This window comes from Elephantulus edwardii, unplaced genomic scaffold, assembly GCF_000299155.1.
Source record: "Elephantulus edwardii isolate Elephantulus edwardi_28Jun2011 unplaced genomic scaffold, EleEdw1.0 scaffold00219, whole genome shotgun sequence".
NCBI lineage: Eukaryota > Metazoa > Chordata > Mammalia > Macroscelidea > Macroscelididae > Elephantulus > Elephantulus edwardii.
In genome coordinates, this window is record NW_006399969.1 from 1,059,837 (window position 1) to 1,071,595 (window position 11,759).

An 11,759-nucleotide genomic window follows, 5' to 3' on the forward strand; every position below is an offset into this window, starting at 1 on the left:
TCCCTTAACCCTACTTTTCTTACAGTCTTAAGTTCCTTAGCTCTGAAATTTCTATGCTTTAATATAGACTAACTCTCCTCCTGTGAGGCACAACTGAATATTACATCATACAAGTGTATATTTCAGCTACATTGAAGAGAATCTCTATGGTCTTCTGTTGATAAATCTATTGTTGGTGGCTGCCACTGCATGGTTTAAAAATCAAGAAAAGTTTGTATCAGGGCTGTATCCTTTCTCCATACCTATTTAACCTGTATGCAGAACAAATCATTAGAGAAGCTGGACTCCATGAAAAAGAATGTGGCATCAGGACTGGAAGAAGACTTATCAACAACCTGTGCTATGCAGATGGCACAACCTTGCTTGCTGAAAGTAAGGTGGACTTGAAGCACTTGCTGCAGAAGATCAAGGACTGCAACATTCAATATGGATTACATCTCAACATCAAGAAGACAAAAATCCTCACCACTAGGACAACAGGCAGCATCATAACAGAGAAGAGATAATTTCACCTTACTTTGATCCGTTCAACACCTACACCATGTAGCTGAAAGTTGGACAATGAAAAAGGATGCTATGTAGCACTCAACAGCTATGCTATGTAGCTGCAAGTTGGACAATTAATAAGTTGCTTTGTATCTGAAAGTCTGATAATTAATAAAGATCTCAAAAAAATCGATGCCTTTGATTTGTAATATTGGAGAAGGGGACAGTCAAAAGAACAACTATGTCTTAGAAAAGATGTGGCCAGGGTGTTTCTTTGAAGCAAGGATGATGAAAATTCATCTCACATAATTTGGTCATGTTGTTAGGAGGGTCCAGTCCTTTAGAAAAGGACATCATGCTGTAAAATGTGTAGGGTCAGCAAAGGAAGGGAAGGTCCTCAACAATAGATTGACACAGTAAATATAAAGGCTGGCTCAAGTGTGTCAGAGATGGTCAGGATGGCACAGGGCAGGGCAGGCAGGGTTCAGGCCCACTGTTCCTGAGGTTGCTATGATTCATAGTCAACCTGATGCCACTTAACAGCAATAATTCATGAGCGCACATTCCCCACTTCTGTGTAATTCCCATTACCCATTCCAGGTTGGACCATTATGATCCAGAGAGTTGACTGCTTCACTGGTTGACTCTTCAAAGCAGTTCATCAGCTCTGTCTTTCTATCTCATGCTAGTCTGGAAGCTCCTCTAGGACATTCTCAGCATCATGGCAGGACACAAGCCTTTGCTTACAGAAGGATATGGGTGAAGTGCACCAGCCAGGAATCAAACCTATGTCTCCTGCCTGGAACATGAAAATTCTACTACACTATTTCAACATGTGTAATGAAAGTCTTGAAATTCTGTCACAATGAGAAGGTTCAAAACTGTTCAGAAATTTGGCATCTTGCTAAATGTAAAAGTTGGTTTTCTAGAAAGCATTGTAACTAGATGAAACCATTTTTATTCTGATATAAGTTAAGGTTGTGGTGGAAGGCAGAGTTTTGATGACTATTTTGATTCCTTGTTGTGTCTAAATTTATAGTTTCAGGTTTTGCTACTTGCATACAAATGTGAAAACTTTGATGAAAAATTTGAATCACTTGTTAATTACCGAAGAAGTTCTCAATAATAATTTTGTGAAAGCATGGATCTATGGATCACCTGAACTAGCCCAACATTGAAGTGTTTACCTTGCCTGGAAGGAAACCCAGAGCCAGCCTCAGGGGTTAAGTTTTTTCCACTAGGATTTCTTAATTAAATAATTCCCCTTTCTTACTTATTGCTACCATTTTTCCTTTAAAGTTTTGTTAATGGTTTGAGACAGTATTGCATCTATATTTTTACAATAGATTCACTGGATTCTTCCTCCTTTAAAAAAATATGTTCATTGTGTGAATGTACCACAATTTCTCAATGCATTTGGTGCGGTTGGACATTTGGGCTGTTTCCATGTTCTTGCGATGGTGAATAACACTTCTGTGAACTTTGGTGTACAAGTTTCCATTTGTGCATCAGTTCTCATTTTCTCAGGGTATATTCTAAGTAGTGGGATAGCTGGGTCATATGGAATTTCTATGTTCAGCTTTTTGAAGAAGCGCCAAACTGCCTTCCAGAATGGTTGTACCATTTTACAATCCCACCAACAATGTTTAAGAGTTCCTATCTTGCCACATCCTCTCCAACATTAATTACTTGCTACCCTGTTAAACTTTGCCACTGTTACTGGAATGAAAAGGTATCTCATTGTGGTTTTGATTTGTATCTCTCTTCTTGCCAGTGATTTTGAGCATTTCTTCCTGTATCTGTTTGCCGTTCGAATATCTTCCTCTGTGAAAATTCTTTCCATGTCTTTTACCCATTTTGTTATTGGGATATCAGTCTGAATGTGGAGACCCAGGAGTATTCTGTAAACTTTTGCTATGAGACTCTTATCTGAGATGCTATTACCAAAAGTTTATTCCTAGTCTGTAGGTTTTCTTTTCACCCTGTTGGGAAAAGTTTTTGATGCACACAGGGTTTTTATCTTTAGAAGGCCCCATTCATCAATTTTATCTTCTTCAGATTGTGCATTTTTGGCTGTATCTGGGTACATTCACACAATGGAATACTATGAAGCAGGTAGGAACAATGATTTTGTAAATTATTATCTAACTTGGGGGAACTGGAGAGCATCTTGCTGGGTGAACTAATTCTGCTCCACAAGGACAAATATTGCATAAAATTGTTATGGTAGAATGAGTATGAGGATCCAAGGGGGGGAGGAGCAGAGGGATGAGGTTATGTGGGAGATGAAGGGGGATTAATCATAGGGTTGTACAATTTGATGGATGGGGGCATGAAAGAAATTAAAATAATCTGGTATGGAAAAACAATGTATTCAAATTTTGTAAATAAACTAGTATAATTAAAAAAATGTTCATAAAATAGAGTCATCATTATGTAGATTCTGACTCAGCAACTCTGTATGTTTTAGTGTAGAAATGTGCTCGATAGGGTTTCTGGTAGGTGATCACATAGTCATTTTTATGAGATGTCTCTGGGTGAACTCAAACAAATAAACTTTTGGTTAGAGGTCAAGTGTAGTTATGCCAAATTCATGGCATGTAAGTAATTAGGTGGTAATTCCAAATCCTAATAGCCTAAGAGCTTTGGTGGCTTAACGGTAAGGAGTTGTGCAGTTCAAATCCACCAGCTGCTTTGTGGAAGAAAGATGGGAAACCTTCTCCTGTGCAGATTAACTGCCTCTGAAAACCCACTGGAGGGTCAGCTGTGGGTCAGTTCTGACTTAACGATACTTAACAGCAACAACAAAGAGATACTGGCATAATACATAGCATATAACATTGCTAAACCAGAGGTCAGCAGTTCAAGTCCCTCAACCACTCTGAGGGAGAAGGAAGGGCAATCGCCTCCCTGAAAAATTTGTAGTCTCTAAGATCTAATGAAGAGTCACTATGAGTCAGAATCAACTGGATGGTGGTGGTGGTTTTCTTAAGAGACACCAGCCACACAGTTCAGATCTACTTATTCATTCTCTCTCCTCTTTCTTTGAATATGTTCCTTCTCAAGATATTTATGCAGAACCCCTATTTTGTGATGCAAATCTACATTCAATGGTCTTTGCCTGAGGGATCCCTAGTGGCACAGTGCCAAAAGCACCAGGCTACTTTAAGATCCATGGTTTAAACTTACCAGCTACTCTTCAAGAGAAGAGTCTGAGGTGGTCTGCTTCTGTGAAGACAGAGCAACAACAGGAAGCAAACACTACGTTGTCAATTCCAATCCATAGCAACCTTACACTGGGTTTTGTAGATGAAGCTTTACAAAGGCTACAACTATTAGTGGGAACTGCCTGCCTCCTCCTTCTCCCTTGGAATGCCTAGTGGATTTGAACTGCTGAGCTTTCAGTTAGCAGGACAACATGTAAAGCACCATGTGGCCCTGGCTCCTCCATAGACATTAGAGCATAGGGAAGAAACCCTGTGGGCAGTTCCACTCTGTGATGCCTGGTAGGGTAATAGTTACACATCGGAATCAGCATGTTCAGTTTGGGTCTTTGCCTGCTTTTATAGTAAACGGTTTTCAATAGCACCACTGACTACTTCAATGAATTCTTGTGAATACATTTAGATAAGCTTTTATTTGCATTTCATATATGTGTAAATCATTGTTCAGAAAATTATATTTTGCCTCTGCTGGGTTGCAGATTCATAATGAACAGCAGTCTCATCATGAAAGAAAAATTTTCAAATTTATATCGAGGTGGCAAAAGCTAGAACCATAAATTAAGATACAAGGAGGCAATGACGATCAAAATAGTTATTAAAGCTCTTTGTTTGCCTTCCATAACAACCCCTTAACCTGTGCCAGAATAAAGGGCATGTCTAACCTAGTCACAAAGCTTTCTAGAAACCAATTCCTGCATCCAATGGGCTGCTTGTTGTCGGTTTCATTAGCTGAATAGATCCTGTCTCAATCAGGTCTTCATTCCAGAATTCGGTGTTAGGAGCAGCACCACTCATCTTTGTTCTGTTTATTTAAGAGCATAAGTAATTTCCCTGCTTCTTAATGAGAACATACCTTTTTTTTTACATCCATTGATTGACTAACTCAAAAACAAGTACCTACGGTGTACAATCAGCATGCTAGAATCTAGGAACACAAGATGATGCAGAACTTTGAAAAACAGAAGCATCCTACACCATTTATAGGAACTCAAAGGAAGACTCCTTCCTTTGCGGACAAGAGATTTTCTGGAATGCTTCACTGATAATTTCAGGTTTCATGTTGAAATGTATGATTAACATCTTATTAAAGTGTTAGTGTAAGAATCCTAGGATTTGAAAAACAATTGTTCAAGTCTCTAGTTTGTGTCATTTAAAATTATTTCCTCAAACGCTTTGAACTATGTTTTTCCCCACGTACTATTTTCATGCTGTAGAGGGTGGTTGTTAGATGACATGAAGTCAGCCCAACAACAGAATAAAATGCTGCCTAATCATGTACCATCATCACAACTGTTGCTATGTTTGAGCCCATCATTCAGTCAGTGTGGAAGCCTATCTTATTGAAAGTCTTTTTCACTTCTCCTGGGATCTCCTAATAACCTGTCCAACATACATGAGATGAAGTCCCACCATTCTTACTTCAAAAAAGTGTTCTGGCTGTTGTTCCTCTAAGACAAATTTTGCCTGACATACTTTGGACATGTTGTGAGGAGAGACCAGTCCTTGGAGAGGGATATCATGCTTGGGAGCATGGAGGGACAGTGCAGGAGGGGAAGACCCTCTATGAGGTGGATTGATTCAGTGACTGGGGTAATTGGGATGGGTGTGTCAGAGGCCATGCGATTGGCACAGGACAGAGCAGAGTTTAGGGCTGTTGTACATAGGGTCGCTATGAGTCGCAAGCGACTCGAAGGCACATAACAACAACAACAGTCCTTGATCTATTCACTCTTCTTAAATATCATAATTCGAAGACATCATTTCTTCAGTCTTTCTTATTCATGCAGATGAGGTGATCGAAATTATGCCTCGAGTCAGGTATTCCTCAGTTCTGAAAGTGGCATCTACTTTATGAAAACTTTACAAAAATTTTTTTGCAGCAGTTACTCAATGAAATGCAATACGTCATTTGATTTCTTGACAGCTACTTCCGTGAGCATTGATTGTGGATCTAAGAAGAAGGCGGTTGTTGTTTGGTGCCACCAAGTCCACCATGACTCACAGCGACTCTGTAAACAACAGATCTAAACCCTGCCCTATCTTGCATCATCCTCACCATCTCCACTCTACGCAAGCCCATTGTTGAGAGGCACTTTGTCAGTTCATATTCTTGAAGGTCTTCCTATCTTTCCCTGACTCTACATTACTCAGCATGATGTCTTTTTCCAAGAACTCCTGAAAACATGCCCAAAATATGTGAGACAAAGTTTCACAATCCTGGCCTTTAAGGAGCACTCGGGTTGTGCAGATTTGTTTGTTCTTTGGACAGTCTGTGGTATATTCACAATTCTTTGCTAACATCACAGTTCAAAGGCATTGATTCTTCCTTGGTCTTTATTCATTGCCCATCTTTCAGATGCATTAAAACAATTGAAAATACTATAGCTTGGATCAAGTGAGATCTTTGAGCAAATTTTCCAAATGTAACATGTTCTTTTGATAGCTTGACTGCTTCTGGCACAGGGGTTGATTGTGAATCCAAGTAGAAGGTAAAAATACAAATTCTCTTTGAGGTCCTTCTATAGAACAGGCTGGCCTCATAGCAAATGGGCTAGCCATGCTAAGTGTGTTACAATTTGAAGAGGTTATCAGCCCAGCTGCCAAGCCCACCATCCCCAACTTTCACCTACCACTAGTGGGATAACATCACAATTTGGGGGTCTCAGAGACTGAAAATAACCTTTTCAAAGAAAAAAATCCTCAGAAAAATAAGATTGGGATAGGCCTACCTAGGGGAGAGCAAGGTGACATTGCCAGATTTTCCAAAATGAGCATCATCATCTGACCTACAATGGATGTATCTTACAGAGATGATTGGGGCCTACAGAAGGAAGCAGCAGTTACCCCCTCTCTTTTCTGCAAGACAGGGGTTGTCATCCTCAATCCTGGGAAGGCACGTGATGACTGTGAACACCCGTAAGGAAGATAGTTGATGACATACAATCTTATATCCTCCCATACATGAGCACTTAGCTCAAGCCATGGACACTCTAGTTGGGTGATGAGCTGAGCCCGTTTAAATGCCAGGGTTGAGTCTCTATAATGCTAGCTCATTGGCTAATTGCAGAAGCAGGTTGATGAATGGATTACACAGTCTTGGGGACTACTTGTTATATTAATGAATAAATATTTGATTAGCTAGAGAGCTTAGCCTTGCTCATCTCTTAGCAAGGCCACCTGGCACTAGAATGCCACTCACCTGAGAGTGCTGCCATACATTATTTTTGTAGGAGCCTAGATAGTTTTTCCTCCTGAAATGTTTTTCCTCCATAATTTTAGCATCTTCAAGCAGCCATGTCCTCCAATTCAATGGTCCTTAACTAAAATAAGCATCTTTATTTGTGTATAGTAAGTGATGAGACTCATTAACTTCAAAACAGAAACTGATTGGTAATGTGCTTAAAAACACTCTAGAAAGGTCTCAATAAAGTTTTTCAAAGAATATCTTGTGTGGGATAATGTCTTCTATGGGAGAATATATGACATTAATCTTATATACATGTAATTCTTTTAAGCGTTTGATGCATGAGTATTAGCATCTAAAAGTAACTTATGCAGTGATGTAGATGTCTTCAATAGAGCTTGTTCTGCTAACCTACTTTTTCAAACCACCCTCCAAGGCAGAAAACAAGAATAATACTTTATTATTATTCTCTCTTACAAGCTCTAGGGGTTGATAGGGCTTAGTTAGGTGTCCCTCAGGGTGTCTCATGTGGCTAAAATCAAATGACAATGACTAGAGCTGGACTCATCACAAAGGCTCCTCATTCATGTATCTAGCAGTTGATGCTGTCACCTGCAATCCTAGTTATTGGCCAGATCACCCATGTAGGACATCTCCCTGTGACTTGGACTTCCTCACATTGTGGTGGTTGTGTTCCAGTGGTAAGAACCCCAAAAGAGAGTTAGAGGGGAGTAGTAGACTCTAATCTGGCTTCTGAAGTCTCTCAGCACCACTTCTGTCACATTCTGTTTGCTAGACGAGGAATTAGACACCCTTGCTTGATGAGAGGAGTAGCAGAGAATTTGCAGATGTGGTTTTGATTTTGCTTGCTTTTATCTCTTTCTCTCTTTTTAATCTTTTTGTTTTGCTCCCTGCTCCCACCCTTCTCACCCCTTAACCCTCCAAGAGGGAGGTCTATAAACCTTTCCTTAGCTTTTTTATGTTATGTGCCATCAAATCAGAACCAACCCATAAATGACCCTTCAGTGGATTTTTCAGAAGCAGTAAATCACAAAGGAGGAGATAGCTCATCCTTCTCTCGTGGACCTGCTAGTGTATTCGAACTGAGTGCATTTGGAATTGCAGCACAACTTCTTGCCATTAAGCCACCAGAGCTAACTACTACTGCTTTTTATACTAGTAGTCTCATGCCACAATTATCCTTTAGTGACTGACATATCATTCAGAATAATCTGTTCTAGTTTCATCTATGTTACAGTATTTTCTAGATTCTTGGTAATATTCTAGTGATGCATAGTCCTCCATTGGTGAATATACTATAGTTCCTTTGACTGTTTGTCCATTGATGGACACTTGGGTTGTTTCCACCTCTTTGATGTTATAGATCAAGCTGAAATAAACATGACTGTGAATATGCCAGTCAGTTTATGTTGCGGCTCTTGTATCTTTGGGATATATACCTACCAGTGGAATTGCTGGATCAAATATATCTATTTCCAACTTTCTCAGGACATACCAAACTGCTGTTGATAGAGTTTGTCACATTTTACATTCCCACCAGGAGTGTGGGAGAGTTCCAATCTCTCCACACCCTTACTAGCACTTGTTGTTTGTTGTCACTGCTGTTTTTACTGAAGTGAGATTGCTCACTGTTTTTTTATTTGCATTTCTCTAATAGCTAATGATCTTGAGCTTCCCTTCATGTGTTTGTTGGCCAACAGATGTGTTTGAAGGCCACCACAGAACAAACTTGCTCATAATTGAGTCACAGCTTCTTAAATAACCAATGAACTCAGTTTGAAAAGGATGGTCTGGTTCAATTCAGATGTTTCCACATGTGTATATTGACTCAGGCTTCCAAATCTTTGTATTGTGGTCTTTAATGTTTGAAAGAGTGTCAAGCTACAGGTCTGTGGCACTTGACATCCACTATACATTCTGTGAAATAGGGTGTTATATGATTTAAATGCAGAGAAGAAACCTGTGTTCGCAGAGTGTGAGGACCTGTGTTTGCAGTGGATAGCACTGGCCTGGGAGGTTGCTTGCAGCAAGTATGATGTGGGACACTACCACAGTGGATGCCTCAGGTAAGCACTGGGCCAGGCCCCCATCCAGCACACAGCTCCCCCTGAGCATTCTCAGGTGAGTACTCTGCCAAGTCTCCTGTCCTGCTGGCACTGCCTCTGCTACACCAGGTGCAGCAAAAACCATCTCATTTGTGAGAACCTGCCTTAGGATGGAATAATGAGAGGACCAAGGGCGGCTGAGTGAGGGTCAAGGCACCCAGATTGCAACCACAGTGGGTAAAATGTAGGGACTGGACTCATTGTGCTGGGGTGGCATGGGAGTTCTGACCTGGGTCCTGTCACTACACACTACTTGGCTTCCGTGTTGTATGTATAACGGATGGAAGTGGGATTCCAACCTCAAGACTAGGAGCTGAAGACTTCTGTTAGGCTAGGCAGAAAAGCTACTCAGAGTCTTTGCTTCAAAGACATTAGAAGTCAAAAGAGACAGATACAGATGATAAGCTTGGAATATTGAACTTCAAGAAAGTATTAAAGAAGTGATACACTACCAAATAGAAGAACTGAGTGAAACCGTCAACAGGTAGAAATGGAACAGAGAATCATCAGCTAACCTGCAGAGGGTGAATTTTTTTTTTTTCAAATTGCATTCCAACTAGGGCAGAAACTTGAAAATCCACACCACTCACCTCTGACTGCACCATTGCCCACACTGGTGGTTGGCAACCAGCAATCTTTCCTTTATTCCTGTGACCAGAAGAGTAGCCATCTCCCAGTTCAACCCATTCAATGGCCAGTGACACACCCCTATGTCTGGTCCCTCAGCCACCTGAAGTAAATGGATTTCTGGGGGCATGTCACCCTCCCATGTTCAGAGGTATATACTCTGCCTTTTCATAACAATAGAGCACAAAGTGTCATGACAAATATCCTTTCCTAGGCTTCCATTGGGCTGGCTAGAACTCCTTCCAGATCCACGTGCCCTGCCCCCAGCTACCATCGGGGTCAACAGGAATTCCTTCCAGAGTACTGGGCATCTGGCCGTCAGGCAAACTTTGGACTATGAGAACTCTTTCTGGGGGAACCAAGAATCTTGCCCTTAGCCTCCTCCTAGAAAAAGATGTCCTACCACAGCGGCATTGAAGTCTGGCAGGACCTTCTTCTGGGCTAGGTAATCTGTGCACTGCTGCCTCCATAGAACCGCCCAGGTGCTCTGCCATTCCCCTACAATGGTCTCCTTCTCTTTCTCAATCTACTCCATTGTTTCCTTTCTCTTGCTTTTGTTTTTTACTTGTCTTGTTTGTATGTGTGGTTCCCCTTTTTTCCTTTTTAAAATGTTTCTTAATAACTCATAGTGTGTTGTCCCTCAATGAATGGATGGCTAAAGAAACGGTAGTACATTCACACAATGGAGTGCTATGTATCACCAAAAAATTAAGAACTTGTTAAATACTGCAATGGATTATACTAGAACAAATTATACTGAGGGACCTATGCACAAAAGAATAATTATGGTACAACACCACTATTATTAAAAGCTAAGAAAAAGTATATAGATTCAATCTTGGAGGGTTAAAGGGGATGAGAAGGAAGGGAGAGGGGAATAAAACAAAACAAAATAAAAATATAGAAGAAGAGATATTGAATAGGAGTGATAATAAATGCCACCCTTGTCTGGTTCTCATGTGCGAGTCTTCAATCTCTCTCCATTGAGAGTAATGTTGGCCATTGGTTTTGTATATATGCTTTTAGTTATAGTGAGTAATTTCCCTCATATTCCTATATTATTCAGTGTTTTATCGGGAAAGGGTGTTGAATTTTGTCAAACATCTTTTCTGTGTATCAGTTGATATGATCATATAGGTCTTTCCATTTATTTTATTGATGTGATGCGTTATATTGGTATGAGATTCTATTAGCTAGCAATTTGTTTGGAATTTTTGTTTATGATGGATCTAAGTTTATAATTTTCTTTTGGAGTTGAGTCTTTGCCTAGTTTTAGAATCAAAGTTATGGGGTTGTTGTTTGGTTGGTTTCCCCCCCCCCCATAGAATGAATTAATCAGTATTCTATAACTTTTATTTGCTAGACAGATGCAAGTAAAAATAAATTATCATCTCTCACTAGCAACAATAGCAAAGTTCAATAAGACTGCAAACAACAAATGTTGGTGAGGATGTGGTGAGATTAGAACTCTCATACATTGCTAATGGAAATTCAAAATTGTGGGAAGCAATTTGGCATTTCCTTAAGTAGTTGAGAATAGAAGCACTTTTTGATCTAGTAACCTCACTACTAGGCATATATCTCAAAGAAATAAGAACTGAGACACAAATTGCTCACACTCATATTCATTGCAGCATTATTTGCAATAATAAATAGAAACAACTCAAATGTCCATCAATACACAATGACTAAAGAAACTACAGTACTTTCACATAATAGAGTGCTAAGCAATACAACTAATGAAACATTCACAGTATGGTCGAATCTAGAGGAAATTATGCTGAGTAACATGGTAGTCACAAAGGGAGTTGTCTTCTAGAATCTTTGTGTAAGGCATAGGTACATCAGCATCGGTGACACGGACAGCAGGCACATCCAGGTGATTGAATGCAGGTCCTTCCATGATCCTGGCACAAATTTCAGCTCCTACTCCAAACTGGACTTCTGGCAGTTCTCTGTTGATGTGCAGTTCCAGTCGGTTTTGGATAATCTTCAGTAGAATCTTGCTTACATGTGAAATCAATGATATTGTTCTGTAGTTTCCACACTCTGTTGGGTCACCCTTCTTTGGAATGGGAACAAATATCGATCTCTTCCAGTCAGTTGGCCAAG

At 40.1% G+C, this 11,759-nt stretch overlaps 1 pseudogene; it reads right to left on the reverse strand.

Annotated features, from left to right (window-relative positions):
• Nucleotides 1-11,412: 11,412 nt before the first annotated feature.
• The window catches only part of LOC102875483, a 2,796-nt pseudogene continuing 2,449 nt past the window's right edge, over nt 11,413-11,759 (reverse strand).